This window comes from Corylus avellana, chromosome ca5 (assembly GCF_901000735.1).
Source record: "Corylus avellana chromosome ca5, CavTom2PMs-1.0".
Taxonomy (NCBI): Eukaryota; Viridiplantae; Streptophyta; class Magnoliopsida; order Fagales; family Betulaceae; genus Corylus; species Corylus avellana.
Genome location: NC_081545.1, coordinates 30,379,435 through 30,386,308, shown reverse-complemented (window position 1 = coordinate 30,386,308; position 6,874 = coordinate 30,379,435).

Below are 6,874 nucleotides of genomic sequence, written 5' to 3'. Positions count from 1 at the left end.
CCTTTAATTTTGTCTTGAGTTCAAGTATGATTCACGGGTTATGTTAAAAATTACATGACATTATGTTTCGTGTGGAGTTTGGGTTGTGTCAAAGTATGAATATAAGACTATATAAGTTAACTCTAACCCGACCCATTTAATTAAACAAGTCAACCTCTTCAATCCTAACCCTATAATTTCGTGTTGAGTTTGCGAATTGTATCAAAAATCACTAGCCTTACCCTCAATATCACACCCTAGAAGAACAAAAAAATAAATAAAATAAGATAATTTGTTTGATGATGCGACAATCATACAATAATAATAATATATATGAAGGTCAATGATATTTTACATTTATTATAGTAATTTTAATGTGAAAAAATAGTAATTTATTTCAAAGACAAATTTTACAAAGATGTCTCGAAGCCTCGATGTACATTTTTTTTTTTTTTGTGGGTGGGGGGGATGTCAGCAAGCCTAAAAGTCAAAGGTGGAACAAGGGTTTATTACTTTATTAAGTTATTTCCAAGGGACAAATACTTCTTAAAAAAAAAATTTCTAAGCAAATTAAGGTGTCCACTAATTACTATATTCTAAATGGATCAATAAATTTGCTTCGTCTAATCCTAGCATCACGTTCTCTGCATCAAGCCCTCATTATATGAAACTGTTATGAAATTAAACTCCTGATGATGTCTTTGAAATCACTGATGGGGACATTTGGTTCCATCAGTGCCAACATAAGCAGTTCGTTGGATTTATAACAAATTTGGTAGTAAGTTGTTTACATTAATACATTTATATTGCTTATTTGACATTTTTTTTTTCCTTTCATTGGTTTAATAATTAGAAATTATAACCTATACTTGAAAATGAGTTTAGAGGGAGAGTTTCTGGATTCAATCCTTAATATGGGAATGAATTATTTGAAGGGGAGTCTAATTATATCATATGATATATTACTACCTCCTCAAGGCAAAATACACACACAAAAGTTAGCTAATATGTTTGATATTAATGTGATTATCATACAATAACAATAATGTGAGAGACAATATTATTACACTTTTTTTTTTTTTTAATAACTCGGGCTACAAGAAAAAGAGAAAAAACAAGACTAGGGGTAGGTCTTTCCCACTACATATAGGGATAGAAGAACTAAGGGAGAAAAAACTGGGAATACAGCCAGAGAAAAGTCTAGTTATGGCCCAATTTGCCGTATAGTGATATTAGTATGACAATATCAATGTAAAAATTACTATTTTCAATGACAATTTATTTATTTTTTTATTTGTTGGGGGTTTGGGGGTCGAAAGTCAAAAGTCAAACAATAGATTATTATTATTATTATTATTTTTGGTTGCTGCTGCAAATTAACAAAGGTTTATGAAGTGTTCTCCAAAGGACAAATAATTTTTAATCAAGTTATTTTAAAGGTTGCAGGCAGCATGATTTGTGACATCAGACCCAGCCATTTCAACCGAATCCAGCGCAATTTATGTCAAAATCATAGCATCGCATGCTCTGGTTGTTTCCTTAAGTTGGAGAATCATCCTCAAATATCTTATTTGTCAATCCAATTAAAAAACACACTAAATCGTGAATTGTAGCGATTGCAGCTTACGTTATCAAAAAAGGACAAATTTTTCTTGTAGATTAGAGGAAAATATTTCAAACTAATTTATTAAATTGACGTTTTTTCTTAGAGCATGTCTCATATGTATTTTTGCTCTATATTTTATAAGGACAAATATCAATTGAAGAAAATGAATTAGATTATTTTTTTCCAACTCAATTTGAATAATTTTTTTTACCATAATAAAATACCCACAATCTCGATCAACTTAATTAAAACCGGATGAGAGCGGATTTGTATCTAATCCTAGCATCTCTTTCTTTTTTCTTTTCTTTTTTTGGGTATTCTCTCAAGTTGGGGACCATTCTGCTCATCTTTGAAACTTCGGATTCAATTTCGCTTTCTCTCTATTTCTCATAGAATATTAAAAATTAAACCCGAACCCTTAAAAGAACTACAACATAAATTTACAGCACCTCAGTCTGTTCCCTCTCTAATACTCTTTTAGTTCATTTTTAACAGAGTTCTCTAGAATATAAGAATTATGTTTCCCTTTGTAGCCTAATTGTCCAAACAATTCCTAATAGACCGACATACAACAAGATTTTTGAGAAAAGACTATTGGGTTGGTCTGGTAAAACATTCTGGATGGCGTATTTTGTATGTTAAGTTGTTTGTTATTATTTTTTTTTTCCTAAAAAAATGTCCTGAAAAGGGTTGTCAAACAAGTCATATATTTTTGAGAAAAAGACTATAATTATATATCATCTTACACATGACAACAACAACAAAAAAATTGTAATAATCAAATTAATTATTTGAAAATACATGTCCTGACACGTTGTATACAAGTCTAGAAAAAAACAAAAAACTCTCCATTCAATTCTCATGAACCGTTCATAAGAAATCCATATCTCTCTGGATATCATTAACATACAAGAAGTTGATAGGGACAAAGGTGGTTTCACTGGAATTGAATTGCAACCTTTACCACTCGTTTTATTGGAAGATAAATCTAGTTTGTTGTTATTGACTTCTAAGGTACCAAATAGTCAAGAATACCTTTCCAATGTTTGGCTTGGGGTGTGGAATTAATCCCCCCTGTCATTCTCTTAAGTGAAATTATCAGCCTAAACGACATCACTTCATTATCTACTCTAGATCCTTCCATTGTTCTTGGATTGTGTATTGAGAAGTTTTTGCATGATCAACATAATTCTCAGATTTATGAATCAAACCAAGGTAATATAACATAAAAGAATAATGTTATTTAGTAGACTGCTATATGACTATTAAATCCAACTAAACTTATTTTGCCAATTATAAGTCGAAATGAGCAGATTATTCACTTCTTAGCGTGGAAAATTGCTAATTCTTAGAATTGCTTCATTTCTCTAGGATGATCTTATTTTCTTTCCTTTGCTGATAGCATCTAGGGTAGACCATCGATCAGCATTTGAATCAATAAGGACTTGTGAAAAAGAAAATTCAATTAATGACTGATTTTCACTGTCAAGTCATATCAATTGTATGACAGTCATATTAATAGTCTACTAAATAACATTTCTCTAACATAAGAATCATCTATATTTACCCAAAAAAGACGGGCGTGAAACTTTTCCTTTTGAGTGATAAGAACAAAAAAGAAAAAGAAAAAAAGGCACTATGATTATTAATTTCAAAATATTATCCAGAAGACAACCTGATTACATTGGATAAATAGCATTGGAATATTATAGTAACACTAAAGTTTTAATTTTTCTCAGCTTTAACAAAAAGGAACCAAATTGTGGGCTTGAGTAGCTAAAGGATTGCATTGTGGCCTCAGCCTTGTTGATGACAAAGCTGACCAGTTGATCGTGCTTTGGACAGTAGCAACACAACTAGGCATATGGCATTTGCTCATGAACGCAGTTGATGGTGGAGGAAAAGGCCGTAGTTGACACTCAGTTGACAGTTGACAGACGAATTTGATTGGATTCATGTGGATAATCCATCAATTTATATATTTTGGCTATCCTAGTTGTCTCTCTTTTGGCCTATGGATCGGCATCTGGTGCGGAGGTTGCAGGCTTTCCGTGTCTTATCTACAGACTACAATGCTCAAATGATCGATGGTTATTACAAGAAGATCCATTGGGTGGTTTACAAGGACTTGTCTTCTCTTCACTACTATTCTATCGGACATATTCTACCCATAATGTTCCAAACTTTCCATGTCCAAAACCGATGAACGTATTTTCCTTTTGAAGCTAGCAACCCAATGTTTGGAAGTTTGGAACAAATTGTTACTGTGATATTGATGCTCCTAATCTCAAATCTTTTTGTCAGAAAAATGCTCCTTTATCCTTTATCATCTACTAGGTTTGTGCTAGGAGAGAAAAGTGTATAATCTTATGGAGAAACTTTACTTTTTAATCCCCTCAATTTTTATTATTTTTGTAATTACTTGTTCAAAGTTTAAAAAATCTTTATTTATTGTATTGAAACTTTTTTCTTTTTTTTTTAAATGTTACCCATCAGTTAAGTTTTTTCATTAAATATGCATGTTAAAAATTTTAGACTACCCCTCTTTTTGGCAAAAATAAAAAAATAAAAATTATGAAGATTCAGGCGTTGGGTATTTTGCAAATACCCATGTGCTAAATCTTTGTAATTTTATTTTAAATATTTTTATAAGAAAAATCAGAGGTATTTTATAAATTTTGACATCTCTTCATATGATTTAACGGAAAAACCTAACATATGAGTGATATTGAAAAAAATTGAAAGTTCAATACACTAAATTGATAATTTTAAAACTTTTTAGAATAATTACAGAACCGATGAAGTTCAGAGAAATTTAGTGAAATTTTTCCTAAATTTATTATAATGGTATATATTAACATGAAAGAGAAAAGAGAGCATGGCAGACAGAAAGAGAATGATAAAGACCGTTAGGATTACATATCAATTATATATAAATCGTAAGACAATGGTTTCTATTTATAATGGTGAATAAAAAAAAAAAATCCTAAACTAAGTAATTAGGACAAGAATAAACCTACAAAGAAAAATAATATATTAAGAATATAAAAACATTCTAAGAGAAAAGCAATATTACTTGGAAAATCCAAAATTGTGCCTACAAAGTTTAGTTGCAAGCCAAGGACAACATGCGAGTCTAATAGGAAGCCAACTTCAAAGGTGCATACCACGTAGAATGGCAATAATGGAATGCTTCTATATTCTCTATTATTCTGGTTTTCCCAAAATACCTTCTCAAGCACTTTTATTAGAGAATCTCTATTATTCTCTTTTAACTTTAGTTTGACTAATGTTCCTTTTTAATTTTGACAACACAACCTACGTGGTTTCTTGATTTGATATTTTACGTAACCAAAATTGAAATTTGTAATTCCATTTATAGGATGGTGTGGCCTATGTAGGTGTCATGTCATGTGTTTTATTCCAATTAAATTAGGAGGATATATAAGGAAGATGTTACTTTAGTCACGTCTCGTTGAAACTCCCATGACTAAGAGCATTTATACTTAACTCTTCAAATAAAAATTAAATTTGAGAAGAAAAAATTATTTATTAAATTTATAGAGCAACTTTTAAAAGCAATCAAACATCAAATTCCTTAAATATTTCTCGATTATAGTTAAATATTATGTTTTACTAGTTTTAAACCAATCAAAGGAAAGGAGAGTAAAAAATAAGCTTAAAAAATTATATAATTTTAGCTTTTTGGTTCTTAAAATGTAGAGAGCATGTTTGACAACAGTTAAATATAAAGTAAAGAATAGAGTTTGTTATTTTAAAGTAACAATTAAACGATGAAATTTACTTATTCCTATTAGTGTAAGCTTTTAGTATAAGTAATGATTTAACATGGTATCAGAACCAAATGTCCTGAGTTTGAACATTAACTATGTCAACTCATTCACAATTTCAATTAAATACTCTACGTGTTGAGTCTCACCTATTAAGAAGGAGTTTGAGCCCACACGTGATGGTAAATGTTAAAATAATAATTAAGTGATTAAATTTACTTATTCCTATCGGCTTAAACTTTTTAGGCAAGTAATGATTTAAGACATTACTTAGCATAAATTCATACCAGAAAAAACGTTAAAATCGAAAAATAAATAAATAAATAAATGCTACGATGAGGGTGGGGCTTTCCTACCAACCCAAGTTCAAGTTCAAAACCATGGCTATGTTTCGGTAAGAGGGAGCGCAAGACCAAATTGAACGACACCGAGCCCACAAGAAGAAAAATTGATTCTTTCATTTTTTTTTTTTTTAATACAAAATATTAAAAAAAAAAAGAAAAAAGAAAAAAGAAAAAATGAGGAGAGTGGGTGGTGTTCCACCCCTTCGGGTTAAAACGGGTACCTGACTACCCCATTTGTCGCTGGTGTATTTGTGCCACCTCTGGAAATGACCGTATATTGAATCATTTTACGTATTAAAATGGTATTCCTACCACCCTCACAAAAAAAAAAAAAAAGCGGATCTGGTATTTGGTGTATCGAACTAATTCTGCAAATAAGTAACGCCTAAGGTGGTCGGGAACACCACCCCTTTCTCCTCATTTTTTCTTTTTTTTTTTTTAATATTTTGCTTTATTAAAAAAAAAAAACAAAAAAGAGAGCAAAAAGTCAATTTTTGCTGCTGGCACTGTAGCTGAAACAGTGCCATTCCAGCTACAGTGCCTGCCCGGCCTCTTCGTAAACATAGCCCATTAAAACAACACATTGGATTTGCACCATTTACAAGCATCCAACTAGGTAGGAAGCAAGCACGTGGAATTTGGTGGAGGAAATCCCTTAGTCCTCGTCAGCCCATTTATGTTTGGTGACAGTCAATTATAGGCGTGCCAGTGTGCATCCATTTTACTATTTTAGTCAAAAAAGTACACAATCTTCACCAGATAATAATAATTAATTTACCTTTGAAATTACTTCTTTTTTTTTCGCAATTTCTTGAAAAAATTATGAAAGAAAAAAAAAAAAATCATATTTAGTCGTTATATTTTTGCCTAATTTTAATTTAGTTCTTTGAATTTTAAATAGGCCCACACGTCAAAAAAACAAAGTACTCGATTTCAGTGCAAAACTTAATTAACCACACACCTCGAAAGAATCAAACTTAAATAAATAATGCTTGGGCTTAACTCTCAGTTCTTCAAAAAACCATGCCCCGCCAAAAAAATGCAAGGCCCGGCCCATGATTTATCATTTCGCCTCCTCCTTCAACTCCGGCTTGAATTCAAAAAACTCAGAGCATTAGATCCAATTTGTGTGAATCAACAAAGCTACTCATGAA